Here is a 15,794-nt window from a genome sequence, read left to right on the forward strand (position 1 = left end):
ACTTCATGGACTTTGTTTCTCAGGCCGCATATGTTAATATGGGCTATTTTAGCACTTTTCTGGGACTCTTGATTGTTTTTAATGCTTTACTGGGAAGCTTATCAGAAGTAGACTTGCTCATGCTATTTATATTGGAGCTGATAGTGCAGGGTGAAATGCACAAAGTGCTCTTCCTACTAGGGCACGCCACCTCATTGCTAATGGTGTAACTCTGATTCATATGCTCCTGATTACTGCATACAATAGTAGCAGGATCAACAGAGTTATTCAGGGCAATTACGGGGACATAAATTACATAGTGTCCGCAAACGCCACAAGGAAAATGTACATTTGATGCAGCATTGTAGATCATAGTCTGCTGCTGGAAAAACGTACTTGTTATGGATTTACACCCCCTGCTATAATGTGGATAAAGAGTTATTTGTCTAACAGAACACAGAGGGTGGAAGCCTATCAAATATAATCCAGTTAAAATTAAGAAATCCCTAGGTAGCTATTTAGGCCCCTTGCTTTTAAAATGTTTTATGAACGACATGACACTCGCTTTGAGTAAAGCGTGAGTGTCTACAGTTGGAGTCGGAAGTTTACATAGACTTAGGTTGGAGTCATTAAAACTAATTTTTCAACAACTCCACAAATTTCTTGTTAACAAACTATAGTTTTGGCAAGTCAGTTAGGACATTTACTTTGTGCAGGAGACAAGTAATTTTTCCAACAGTTGTTTGCAGACAGATTATTTCACTTATAATTCACTGTATCACAATTCCAGTGGGTCAGAAGTTTACATACACTAAGTTGACTGTGCTTTAAACAGCTTGGAAAATTCCAGAAAATGATGTCATGGCTTTAGAAGCTTCTGATAGGCTAATTGACATAATTTGAGTCAATTGGAGGTGTACCTGTGGATGTATTTCAAGGCCTACCTTCAAACTCAGTGCCTATTTGCTTGACATCATGGGAAAATCAAAAGAAATCAGCCAAGACCTCAGAAAAAAATTGTATACCTCCACAAGTCTGGTTCATCCTTGGGAGCAATTTCCAAATGCCTGAAGGTCATCTATACAAACAATAGTACGCAAGTATAAACACCATGGGACCACGCAGCCATCATACCGCTCAGGAAGGAGACGTGTTCCGTCTCCTAGAGATGAACATCCTTTGGTGCGAGAAGTGTAAATCAATCCAAAACAACAGCTGGAGGCTCCGGACCGCATACCGTTGCTGGAGACTCCGGAACGCCGACCGTCGCTGGAGCATCCAGACCGTCTCAGGAGGTTCCAGACCGCGGACCGTCTCAGGAGGTTCCGGAGCGCAGACCGCCTCAGGAGGTTCCGGACCACGGACCATCTCAGAAGGTTCCGGACCGCGGACCGTCATTAGAGGTTCTGGACCGCGGACCTTTGTTGGAGGTTCGGGACTGTGAAATGTCGCCGGAAGCTCTGGACTGAGAACTGTCGCCGGAAGCTCTGGACTGGGAACTGTCGCCGGAAGTTGTGTACTAGGAACTGTCGCCGGAAGCTCTGGACTGTGGAGGCGTACTGGAGGCCTGATGCGTGGGACCGGTACAGGTGGTACCGGGCTGATGACATGCACCTCAGAAGGAGTGCGGGGAGGAGTCACAGGACGTACTGGACTGTGGAGACACACTGGAGGCCTGATGCTTGGGACCGGAACAGGTGGCACCGGGCCGATGACACGCACCTCAGGGCGAGTGTGGGGAGTAGCACAGGACGCACTGGGCTGTGAAGGCGCGCTGGAGACACAGTATGTAGAGCCGGCACAACGCGTCCCGGCAAGTGCGGGGCGCTGGCACAGGACGTACTGGGCTGTGAAGGCGCACTGGCGACACATTGCGTAGAGCCGGCGCAGGATATCCTGGACCGAGGAGGCGTACTGGGGACCAGGAACGCTGAGACGGCACCACCCATCCTGGCTGGATGCTCACTTTCGCACGGCAAGTGCGAGGAGCTGGCACAGAATGCACCGGGCTGTGGATGCGCACTGGAGACACATTGCGTATCTCCGCAAAACATGGTGCCGGTCCCACGCTCCTCACGGCGACTGTCTTGCTCTAGACACCAAAACATCCACTCTACCTCATCACTCCCCTCAGCTCTCTCACAATACTCCTCGCTCAGTCTATCCCAATATTCCTCTTCGCTTTCAGACTCGCACCTCGGCTTCGCCGACAAACCCGTGTGCTCCCTCCCAAAAACATTCTGAGGTTGCCTCTCAGGCTTCCGTCGTGGTCGTGAACTTCGGAGTTGCGGTTGATCCTCCTTTGCTGCCTCCTGCATCTGCTTCCATGAAAGGCTTTCGTCTCCTGCCAATATCTCCTCCCATGTCCAGGATGTCTTCTCCTCCTGGCCACGCTGCTTGGTCCGTTTGTGGTGGGATCTTCTGTCACGCTCGTTGAAATGAGTGGACCAAGATGCAGCGTGGTATGTTTCCATCCTTTTACTTAGAAGAGAAACTTAAAGCACAAAAACAGTAAAGCGAATAAACGAAACGTGAAGCTACATGCAGTGCAAGCAACTACACACAAACATAGTCAAGATCCCACAAAGCACATAAAGGGGAAATGGCTGCCTAAATATGTTCCCCAATCAGAGACAACGATAAACAGCTGCCTCTGATTGGGAATCATACCAGGCCAACATAGATATATAATTACCTAGATGACCCACCCGAGTCACACTCTGACCTAACCAACATATAGAATAACAGGCTCTCTCTGGTCAGGGCGTGACATCTCTCTACTATTATTAATATTAGACCCCTCCTGTCTCAGCCTCCAGTATTTATGCTGCAGAAGTTTATGTGTCGGGGGGGGGGGGGGGGGGGCTGGGGTCAGTTTGTTATATCTGGAGTACTTCTCCTATCCTATCCGGTGTCCTGTGTGAATTTAAGTATGCTCTCTCTAATTCTCTCTCTCTTTCTTTCTCTATCTCGGAGGACCTGAGCCCTAGGACCATGCCTCAGGACTACCTGACATGATGACTCCTTGCTGTCCCTAGTCCACCTGGCTGTGCTGCTGCTCCAGTTTCAACTGTTCTGCCTGTGATTATTATTATTTGACCATGCTGGTCATTTATGAACATTTGAACATTTTTGCCATGTTCTGTTATAATCTCCACCCGGCACAGCCAGAAGAGGACTGGCCACCCCACATAGCCTGGTTCCTCTCTAGGTTTCTTCCTAGGTTTTGGCCTTTCTAGGGAGTTTTTCCTAGCCACCGTGCTTCTACACCTGCATTGCTTGCTGTTTGGGGTTTTAGGCTTGGTTTCTGTACAGCACTTTGAGATATCAGCTGATGTACGAAGGGCTATATAAATAAATTTGATTTGATTTGATATTATTCTGACATTTCACTATTTTAAAATAAAGTGGTGATCCTAACTGACCTGAGACAGGGAATTTTTACGAGGATTAAATGTCAGGAATTGTGAAAAACTGTGTTTAAATGTGTTTGTCTAAGGTGTATGGAAACTTCCAACTTCAACTGTATGTATGCGGATGACTCAACACTATACAAGTCAGCTACTACTGCGACTGAAATGACTGCAACACTCAACAAGGAGCTGCAGTTAGTTTCAGAGTGGGTGGCAAGGAATAAGTTAGCCCTAAATATTTCTAAAACTAAAAGCATTGTATTTTGAACAAAACACCCACTAAAACCTTAACATCAACTAAATCTTGTAATAAATCATGTGTAAATTGAGGATGTTGAGATGACTAAACTACTTGGAGTAACCCTAAATTGTAAACTGTCATGATCAAAACATATTGATGCAGTAGTAGCTGAGATGGGAAGAAGTCTGTCTATTGGCTCCAGGTCATCTACAGGTCATCTACAAGTCTATGCTAGGTAAAGCTCCGCCTTATCTTCGCTCACTGGTCACGATGGCAACACCCATCCGTAGCACGCGCTCCAGCAGGTGTATCTCACTGATCATCCCTAAAGCCAACACCTCATTTGGCCGCCTTTCGTTCCAGTACTCTGCTGCCTGTGACTGGAACGAATTGCAAAAATCGCTGAAGTTGGAGACTTTTATCTCCCTCACCAACTTCAAACATCAGCTATCTGAGCAGCTAACCGATCGCTGCAGCTGTACATAGTCTATTGGTAAATAGCCCACCCTTTTCACCTACCTCATCCCCGTACTGTTTCTATTTATTTACTTTTCTGCTCTTCTGCACACCAATATCTCTACCTGTACATGACCATCTGATCTTTTATCACTCCAGTGTTAATCTGCAAAATTGTAATTATTTGCCTACCTCCTCATGCCTTTTGCACACATTGTATATAGACCCCCCCTTCGTTTTCTACTGTGTTATTGACTTGTTAATTGTTTACTCCATGTGTAACTCTTTGTTGTATGCTCACACTGCTATGCTTTATCTTGGCCAGGTCGCAGTTGCAAATGAGAACTTGTTCTCAACTAGCCTACCTGGTTAAATAAAGGTGAAATAAAAAAAAATAAAAAAATATTATAAAGCGATGCTCTGCCTTCTTAACAACATTATCAACAAGGCAGGTCCTACAGGCCTTAGTTTTGGCTCACCCTGACTACTGTTCAGTCGTGTCGATGCCATAAAAAAGGACTGAGGAAAATTGCAATTGGCTCAGAACAGGGCAGCACGGCTGGCCCTTGGATGTACACAGAGAGCTAATATTAATAATATGCATGTCAATCTCTCCTGGCTGAAAGTGGAGGAGAGATTGACTTCATCACTACTTTTATCTATGAGAGGTATTGACATGTTGAATGTACTGAGCTGTCTGTCTAAACTACTGGCACACAGCTCGGACACCCATGCATACCCCACAAGACATGCCACCAGAGGTCTCTTCACAGTTCCCAAGTCCAGAACAGACTATGGGAGGCACACAGTACTACATAGAGCCATAACTACATGGAACTCTGTTCCACATCAAGTAACTGTTATGGAACAGTGGGGACTGTGAAGCAACACAAACATTGGCACAGACACACGCACACACACAATAACATATGAGGTAAAGGGTGGCTACTTTGAAGGATATAAAATATATTTTGATTTGTTTCACACTTCTTTGGTTACTACATGATTCCATTTGTGTTATTTCATAGTTTTGATGTCATCACTATTATTCGACAATGTAGAAATTTGTTTTAAAAAATAAAGAAAAAACCCTTGAATGAGTAAGTGTGTCCAAACTTTTGACTGGTATTGCACATATTTCATAAACAGACAGATGGGGAGATGCCAACATCTGTTTGGAGATAAACTGTAAATGGGAGGATTTAGGACCTTCATCCTACTCTACGATGATGTGTAAGGAATCTATAACAGTGATTTGATAAATCACTCATTTCATTTTGTACATTCATGGAAATGAGGTTGCTTGGTTTTTAAACATGTGTCTTGTGTGACAGTGATTGGAATTGGATGCTTTTACTGGTTCAGTCTGCAGCTACACCCTAAGTCTGACTCAGAGGAGAGCAATAAAGTCACACTGACGGAGGTCCTGTGGGCTGCAGTATGTCTGCACCAGCAAATTCCAGAAAGTTCCATTTGTAGATAGAAAATAATTTTGCAGGAATACTTTACATTTTTCGTTTTTGATAAAAAGGCATTCTTACATAAATTGCTTTTCAATCAACCCAGCCTATCAAAACAAAATCAAATAAAATTGTATTTGTCACATGCACCGAATGCAACAAGTGTAGACTTTACTGTGAAACGCTTACTTACGATTCCTTTCCCAATAACGGAGTTAAAAAGAAAAAAAATTAACAAATAGATAAAAAAGAAAATAGTAACACAATAAAATAACAATAATGAGGCTATAATCAGGCTATATACAAGGAGTACAGTGTACTGGGGTACAAGGTAGTTGGGGTGATTGATTAAGGTAATATTTACATGTAGGTTTGGTTAGGTGATTGATTGTTTTTATTGATCTATACCATATATACTTCAAAGGCTATTAAAATACAAAACATTTTAGTAGTATAATGTATGTCTCAGTTTTATGCAATGGGTGTTACCACCTTAAGAATAACTGATTACAAAGGCATACAAGGACCTCAAGCATTCTCCCCAGTGGGAAACTTATCGGGGGAGGGGTCTATATTAAATACAATTATTAGCTAATCTCACCCTTTTAGTATGTCATACATTTGAGGATTCCATTAATAGTTTGGTGAGTCTAAATCCGAAGTATCACAAGTTGTTAGTCAGTTTAAATGAAGGGAAATAACATTGTGAAAACATTACAAATAATTTACTACAGTGATATTATTAAAGATTTGATTTGAGCATTTGTGGCCTCAATTTCAGAAAGTCCAAATTAAGCAGATTTAAGATATGTTAAGATACATTAAGTCACAGTGTTGTTTGCTAGCCTACAGCTCTACTGTTAGTTTGGATTAGTGAGAAATGTTGTATGTACCCCTTACGTTCTATTTTCTATCAGTGTGGTTACCATTGCTACATGCATTTATAGAATACCACTAGGCCTACTCCTGATTAGGCCATAACCAAACAAGAAAATGCTCATCCAGAGCTGGGAACTTCAATGCAGGGAAACATAAGCCTACCAGATGAACTAAATTACTTCTATGCGCGCATCGAGGCAAGTAACACTGAAGCATGCATGAGAGCACCAGCTGTTCCTGACGGCTGTGTAATCACGCTCTCCATAGCTGATGTGAGTATGACCTTCAAACAGGTCAACATTCACATAGCCACAGGGCCTGTCAGATTACCAGTACACCAAGTACGCGCTGACAAACGAGCAAGTGTCTTCACTGACATTTTCAACCTCTCCCTGACCGAGTCTGTAATACCAACATGTTTCAAGCAGACCCACCATAGTCCCTGTGCCCAAGAACAGCTAGGTAACCTGCCTAAATGCCTAGAACTCACGTCTGTAACCATGAAGCGCTTTGAAAGGCTGGTCATGGCTCACATCAACACCATTATCCCAGAAACCCTAGACCCACTTTCATACCGCCCCAACAGATCCACAGATGACGCAATCTCTATTGCACTCCACACTGCCCTTTCCCACCTGGACAAAAGGAACACCTACGTGACAATGCTATTCGTTGACTACAGCTCAGCGTTCAACACCATATTGCCCTCAAAGCTCATCACGAAGCTAAGGACCCTGGGACTAAACACTGCAACTGGATCATGGACATCCTGACGGGCCGCCCCAGGTGGTAGGGGTAGGTAACAACACATCTGCCACACTGATCCTCAACACGGGGTCCCTCAGGCGAGCATTCTCAGTCCCCTTCTGTACTCCCTGTTCACCCATGACTGCATGGCCAAGCACAACTTAAACACCATCATTAATAAATCTTCTTAGGGATTGGCGTCCCATCAACTGGACAGTTGTAAATCATGCAGTGCCTTGTGTCAAGATCGCAGATTGTAGAGAAACAACAAATGTCGGTACATATATGTGTTTTTTATCGGCTGAAAGTACAAAATGTCTATAGTATCTTAAACACAGACTGTGTTGGCTGGGGGCCACTGAGAGATTTGGGAGTGGGCAGGGAGTATTTCTCACGGCATCCCTAATCTTGGGGAAGGACAGGGAGTGCTTCTCACTTCTACCCCGGCCAAACATGGATGACGACGCAGAGCCAGTTGTGTGTCGCCCTATGGCACTCCCAATCACAGTCGGATGTGATACAGCCTGAATTCGAACCAGGGACTATAGTAAATGCTCTTGCACCGAGATGCAGTGCCATAGACCGCTGCGCCACTTGGGAGCCATGACCAAAAATATATATATATATATATATATATAGTTTACATACATACATTTAAACTCAGTTTTTCACAATTCCTGACATATAATCCAAGTAAAAATTCCCTGTCTTAGAATAATAGTAGAGAGAATGAATTATTTCAGCTTTTATTTCTTTCATCACATTCCCAGTGTGTCAGAAGTTTACGTACACTCAATTAGTATTTGGTAGCATTGACTTTGAATTGTTTAACTTGGGTCAAACATTTTGGGTAGCCTTCCACAAGCTTCCCACAATAAATTGGGTGAATTATGGCCTATTCCTCGGGACAGAGCTGGTGTAACTAAGTCAGGTTTCTAGGCCTCCTTGCTCGCACATGCTTTTTTAGTTCTGCTCGCAAAAGGGCTTTGTGATGGCCACTCCAATACCTTGACTTTGTTGTCCTTAAGCCATTTTGCCACAACTTTGGAAGTATGCTTGGGGTCCTTGTCCATTTGGAAGACCCATTTACGACCAAGCTTAACATCCTGACTGGAATGTCTTGTGTCTTGAGATTTTGCTTCAATATATCCACATAATTTTCCATCCTCATGATGCCATCTATATTGTGAAGTGCACCAGTCCCTCCTGTAGCAAAGCACCCCCACAACATGATGCTGCCACCCCCGTGCTTCACAGTTGGGATGGTGTTCTTCAGCTTGCAAGCCTTCCCCCTTTTTCCTCCAAACATAACAATGGTCATTATTGCCAAACAGTTCTATTTTTGTTTCATCAGACCAGAGGACATTTCTCCAAAATGTACGATATTTGTCCCCATGTGCAGTTGTAAACTTTAGTCTGGCTTTTTATGTCGGTTTTGGAGCAGTGGCTTCCTCCTTGTTGAGAGGTGTTAAGGGATTTTTATCAATAATGACTAAATTATGTATACATTTGAATCAGAACTATGACTAAACAGAATACTATTACATTACTGTATGGATGTATGAATATTATAATCATAATACTGAATATGTGTGTAACTATAATCAAGAATTAGAACAAAGACTGTCTGTTCCTTGGTAGAAACAAATGAAGCTATCGCCAGACTGGCTAGAATGCTGTGTTCCTTACGGGACATCTTATCTACACCGGGAGAGGAGAGACCTTGGGCTGGTAGTAAACTATCTAACAGGTGGTGGACAATGTGGGAAGGCTTGTGAACTATACTGCCATTGTAGTGGATGAGGGTGGATGAAGGACAGTTTAAAACCTATGACGTCATTTTTAGTTTATAACCTCTTGTAAATTGTACCATGATCAGTACTCTCGAGAATAAACGCTATTGATTGATTTTGAGACTGGTCTCTGTTCATTTTATGCAAATAAGTATCTTACAAATTCTTAGAAATGGGTGAAATACATCCAGTGTATTAATTGAATTGGTTAATAAACGTATAAGAATCAAATTCCTTTAACAAGCTGCATTTAAGTGTATGTCGATATAGGACTTTTACTGTGGATATAGATACTTTTGTACCCGTTTCCTCCAGCATCTTCACAAGGTTCTTTGCTGTTGTTCTGGGATTGATTTGCACTTTTCGCACCAAAGTACGTTCATCTCTAGGAGATAGATACTGTTACGAATCCCTTTTGGCCCGACAGTCTAGGGGGGGGGATGGTAATGAGACCCGTAACATAACTCATGCAAATTATTATTGTGACAAAGTAAAAGTGTGAACTAAATAACCACGACAACAGAAATCTACCGTCAAACTCCAGGTTTATTTATAAACACACGGTAATGGGGGGGGGAGCAGGAAAAGGGGCTGAGCTGGACCCAAGGAAAGAAACAATAAATATACAAAAACACCCCTAAGCTAGACTAGCCTACTTTAACAACAGCTAACTAACTAACCAAAAATACAGCGGGTGGTCCGCCCAGTTCTAACTAGTGTATTTAACAAAGTTCAACTACGGGTAGTGTATGCCCATGGGCGACTTGTCTTGGTTTCCCCCTTTTCCCACCAGCAACAAACAAACACCATAACCAAAAACAATACTCACAGGTGATGACAAAGTGCTATGGAGGTGCTCAAACAAAAGAGAGGTTAAGACACAAAGAGAGAGTGAAACACAGAGATCTACATACATGGCATTTACAGAGAGATTGAGCTCTAGAGCAAACAAATGATGGGGTTTTTAAACCATGGGGAAGGAACTGTGATAGGGTAGGAAATAGGAGGAGGTGTGTCTTCTGATTGATGATTGATTGTTGACTGATTGGGGAGTGATGATTTTCACCTGTGAGGGGAGAAGGAGAGAAAAGAAACACACACACAGGATACACACACACACAGGATAACTGTATCCGTAACAGATACAAATAATTTTTTGCAAGTTGGGGGGGGTCAAACCTAGCTCAAGTTGGGGCTTGGGGGGGTTCACACCTAGCTCGGCTATTAGTCATTTCTTTTGTAAAGGTTGAATAGTCTACTGTTCATCTAAAAGCCCATCCTGCTATGCCTGTGAAAAACCAATACTAATACTTTTTCCCCTTTCCACATGTTAAAGATTCCAAATGATAAAGTGTTTTAGCCACAATCAGCCCCAACCCCAATGAATACATTTGGGCAAAGTCTTCGGACTTCGCGTGCTAGACTTCGGGCTAAAATGTTGAGGGTTCAGAACCTGCTCCTTGCTTGTTTCATTACATTGTTTTGCCAGTCTCAGAGCAAATGATCCTGGATTGTTACTCCCATCTCGTTCCTCGCTCTGTTCCATGTGTCATTCTCCGCCTGAGATGCTCACTTGTGGGAGTGCTGGCAGGATGTACTGTTTTTTATTCTGTAATCAAGTTAGGTTTCTCCAGAAATAAATAATTCTAAATAACAAACTGGATTTATTTACAAATTAGTGATAATGTCTCACCCCATGTTCAGGAATTGCCTTTCTCTCACTCACTCTAAGTTAAATGGAAACAAAATGTCCAAAATATCATTACTTTTTAAAACTGCTTAGGGCTAGGCATCCCGCTAGCGGGACAACTTCCAGTGAAATTGGAGGGCGAGCAAATCAAATAAATAATTTTTTAAAATTATGCATATAAAACATTTAGGTACATAGAAGTGTTTTATATCGGTTGAAGCTTAAATTCTTGTTAATCTAACTGCGCTGTCTGATTTATAGTAGCCATTACAGCAAAAGCATGCCAATGCGATTTTTTGAGGACGGCGCCCAACATCAAAATATTTTTCCCCCAGCACAGGTTTCATAAATTCACAAGTAGCGATTAAATATTCACTTACTTTTTGAAAATCTTCCTCTGATTTGTCATCCAAAGGGTCCCAGCTATAACATGTAGTGCCGTTTTTTATATAAAATCCTTCTTTATATCCCAAAAAGTCTGTTTAGTTGGCGCCATCGATTTGAATAATTCACTCGTTCAACAGGCAGAGAAAGGAATATCTTTGTTTGATAAAACCCAAAGAGCAATCCAGAGCATGAGTTAATGTTTCTGTTCTATACCGTACCAGGGAGATATGGTTCCAGTTTGGAGTCGGAGGGCCAGAAACTGGTCTCTATACAATGAGAACTGTTGACACAGCAGATACTGTCTGCTATGTATTATAGGTATCTTTCATACGAATCTTAACCTTGTGACCAATTCTATATATCTGTTCTTCATCATGTATGTTGAAAGGGGTGTATCTAGGCTATAAAAGACCTTTGTACTTTTGTCTCGGGGCTAATTCGGTAATTTGTCGACCAGCCATTGCTATTGCAAAGCTCTCACTAATAAAGATTCAGTTTAAGTATAACTCTGACTTGTGTGATAAGTTTGTCTCTCCTCATTTGATAATACAGAAATTAACCACCACAGTATGTAAACTTCCAACTTCAACTGTATGTACATGTAGGTAGAGTTATTAAAGTGACTATGCATAGATGATAACAACAGATAGTAGCAGAGTTGTAAAATAAGGGGGGGTCTGGGTAGCCATTTGATTAGGTTTTCAGGACTCTTATGGCTTGTTTAGAAGCCTCTTGAACCTAGACTTGGCGCTCCGGTATCAAATCACATCAAATCAATTTATATAGCCCTTCGTACATCAGCTGATATCTCAAAGTGCTGTACAGAAACCCAGCCTAAAACCCCAAACAGCAAGCAATGCAGGTGTTAAAGCACGGTGGCTAGGAAAAACTCCCTAGAAAGGCCAAAACCTAGGAAGAAACCTAGAGAGGAACCAGGCTATGAGGGGTGGCCAGTCCTCTTCTGGTTGTGCTGGGTGGAGATTACAGCAAAACATGGCCAAGATGTTCAAATGTTCATAAATGCATAAATGCAGCATGGTCAAATAATAATCACAGGCAGAACAGTTGAAACTGGAGCAGCAGCACGGACAGGTGGACTGGGGACAGCAAGGAGTCATCATGCCAGGTAGTCGTGATGCATGGTCCTAGGGCTCAGGTCCTCCGAGAGAGAGAAAGAGAGAATTAGAGAGAGCATACTTAAATTCACACAGGACACCGGATAAGACAGGAGAAGTACTCCAGATATAACAAACTGACCCTAGCCCCCCGACACATAAACTACTGCAGCATAAATACTGGAGGCCGAGACAGGAGGGGTCAGGAGACACTGGGGCCCCATCCGATGATACCGACGGACAGGGCCAAACAGGAAGGATATAACCCCACCCACTTTGCCAAAGCACAGCCCCCACACCACTAGAGGGATATCTTCAACCACCAACTTACCATCCTGAGACAAGGCCGAGTATAACCCACAAAGATCTCCGCCACGGCACAACACAAGGGGGGCGCCAACCCAGACAGGAAGATCACATCAGTGACTCAACCCACTCAAGTGACGCACCCCTCCTAGGGACGGCATGAAAGAGCACCAGTAAACCAGTGACTCAGCCCCTGTAATAGGGTTAGAGGCAGAGAATCCCAGTGGAAAGAGGGGAACCGGCCAGGCAGAGACAGCAAGGGCGGTTCGTTGCTCCAGAGCCTTTCCGTTCACCTTCACACTCCTGGGCCAGACTACACTCAATCATTTGACCCACTGAAGAGATGAGTCTTCAGTTAAGACTTAAAAGTTGAGACCGAGTTTACGTCTCTCACATGGGTAGGCAGACCATTCCATAAAAATTGAGCTCTATAGAAAGTCCTGCTTCCAGCTGTTTGCTTAGAAATTCTAGGGATAATTAGGAGGCCTGCGTCTTCTGACCGTAGCGTACGTGTAGGTATGTACGGCAAGACCAAATCAGAGAGATAGGTAGGAGCAAGCCCAAGTAATGCTTTGTAGGTTAGCAGGAAAACCTTCAAATCAGCCCTTGCCTTGACAGGAAGCCAGTGTGGGGAGGCTAGCTCTGGAGTAATATGATCAAAATTTTTGGTTGTAGTCAGGATTCTAGCAGCCGTATTTAGTACTAACTGAAGTTTATTAAGTGCTTTATCCGGGTAGCCGGAAAGTAGAGCATTGCAGTAGTCTAACCAAGAAGTAGTCTAACCAAGAAGTTTTTCTGCATCATTTTTGGACAGAAAGTTTCTGATTTTTGCAATGTTACGTAGATGGAAATAAGCTGTCCTTGAAACAGTCTTGATATGTTCGTCAAAAGAGAGATCAGGGTTCAGAGTAACGCCGAGGTTCTTCACAGTTTTATTTGAGACGACAGTGCAACCATTAAGATTAATTGTCAGATTCAACAGAAGATCTCTTTGTTTCTTGGGACCTAGAACAAGCATCTCTGTTTTGTCCGAGTTTAAAAGTAGAAAGTTTGCAGCCATCCACTTCCTTATGTCTGAAACACAGGCTTCTAGCGGGGGCAATTTTGGGGCTTCACCATGTTTCATTGAAATGTACATCTGTGTGTCATCCGCATAGCAGTGAAGGTTAAGATTATGTTTTCGAATGACATCCCCAAGAGGTCAAATATATAGTGAAAACAATAGTGGTCCTAAAATAGAACCTTGAGGAACACCGACATTTACAGTTGATTTGTCAGAGGACAAACCATTCACAGAGACAAACTGATATCTTTCCGACAGATAAGATCTAAACCAGGCCAGAACTTGTCCATGTAGACCAATTTGGGTTTCCAATCTCTCCAAAAGAATGTGGTGATCGATGGTATCAGAAGCAGCACTAAGGTCTAGGAGCACGAGGACAGATGCAGAGCCTCGGTCTGACACCATTAAAAGGTAATGTACCACCTTTACAAGTGCAGTCTCAGTGCTATGATGGGGTTTAAAACCAGATTGAAGCATTTCGTATACATTGTTTGTCTTCAGGAAGACAGTGAGTTGCTGCGCAACAGCCTTTTCTCAAATTTTTGAGACGAATGGAAGATTCGATATAGGCCGATAGTTTTTTATATTTTCTGGGTAAAGGTTTGGCTTTTTCAAGAGAGGCTTTATTACTGCCACTTTTAGTGAGTTTGGTACACATCCGGTGGATAGAGAGCCATTTATTATGTTCAACATAGGAGGGCCAAGCACAGAAAGCAGCTCTTTCAGTCGTTTAGTTGGAATAGGGTCCAGTATGCAGCTTGAAGGTTAAGAGGCCATGATTATTTTCATCATTGTGTCAAGAGATATTGTACTAAAACACTTGGGTGTCTCTCTTGATCCTAGGTCCTGGCAAAGTTGTGCAGACTCAGGACAACTGAGCTTTGAAGGAATACGCAGATTTAAAGAGGAGTCCGTAATTTGCTTTCTAATAATCATGATCTTTTCCTCAAAGAAGTTAGTGATTTCATTACTGCTGAAATGAAAGCCATCCTCTCTTGGGGAATGCTGCTTTTTAGTTAGCTTTCGGATTGTTCTTATTTTCATCAATTTAAGTTGGAAAAATAGGATGATCGAGCAGCAGTAAGGGCTCTTCGATACTGCACGGTACTGTCTTTCCAAGCTAGTCAGAAGACTTCCAGTTTGGTGTGGCACCATTTCCGTTCCAATTTTCTGGAAGCTTGCTTCAGAGCTCGGGTATTTTCTGTATACCAGGGAGCTAGTTTCTTGTTAGAAATGTTTTTAGTTTTTAGGGGTCAAACTGCATCTAGGGTATTGCGCAAGGTTAAATTGAGTTCCTCAGTTAGGTGGTTAACTGATTTTGTCCTCTGACGTCCTTGGGTAGACAGAGGGAGTCTGGAAGGACATCAAGGAATCTTTATGTTGTCTGTGAATTTATAGCACGACTTGTGATGTTCCTTGGTTGGGGTCTGAGCCGATAGTGGTCCGATAGTCCAGGATTATGAGGAAAAACATTAAGATCCACAACATTTATTCCATGGGACAAAACTAGGTCCAGAATATGACTGTGACAGTGAGTAGGTCCAGAGACATGTTGGACTAAACCCACTGAGTCGATGATGGCTCCGAAAGCCTTTTGGAGTGGGTCTGTGGACTTTTCCATGTGAATATTAAAGTCACCAAAAATGTTAATATTATTTGCTATGACTACAAGGTCCGATAGGAATTCAGGGAACTCAATGAGGAACGCTGTATATGGCCCAGGAGGCCTGTAAACAGTAGCTATAAAAAGTGATTGAGTAGGCTGCATAGATTTCATGACAAGAAGCTCAAAATTGAAATTTGCTATCGTAAATGTTAGCAAACACCTCCGCATTTGCAGGATGCATGGGGGATATGGTCACTAGTGTAGCCAGGAGGTGAGGCCTCATTTAACACAGTAAATTCATCAGGCTTAAGCCATGTTTCAGTCAGGCCAATCACATCAAGATTATGATCAGTTCATTGACTATTATTGCCTTTGAAGTAAGAGATCTAACATTAAGTAGCCCTATTTTGAGATGTGAGGTACCCTAGTCAGTTTCTGTTGGAAAGCAGACTGAACCAGGTTTTCCTCTAGGATTTTGCCTGTGCTTTGCTCTATTCCATTTATTTTTATCCTAAAAAAAACTCCCTAGTCCTTGCAGATGACAAGTATGCCCATAACATGATTCAGCCACCACCATGATAGAAAATATGAAGAGTGGTACTCAGTGATGCGTTGGATTTGCCCAAACATAATGCTTTGTATTCAGGCCATAAAGTAAA

Source organism: Oncorhynchus kisutch, linkage group LG5 (genome assembly GCF_002021735.2).
Source record: "Oncorhynchus kisutch isolate 150728-3 linkage group LG5, Okis_V2, whole genome shotgun sequence".
Classification (NCBI taxonomy): domain Eukaryota; kingdom Metazoa; phylum Chordata; class Actinopteri; order Salmoniformes; family Salmonidae; genus Oncorhynchus; species Oncorhynchus kisutch.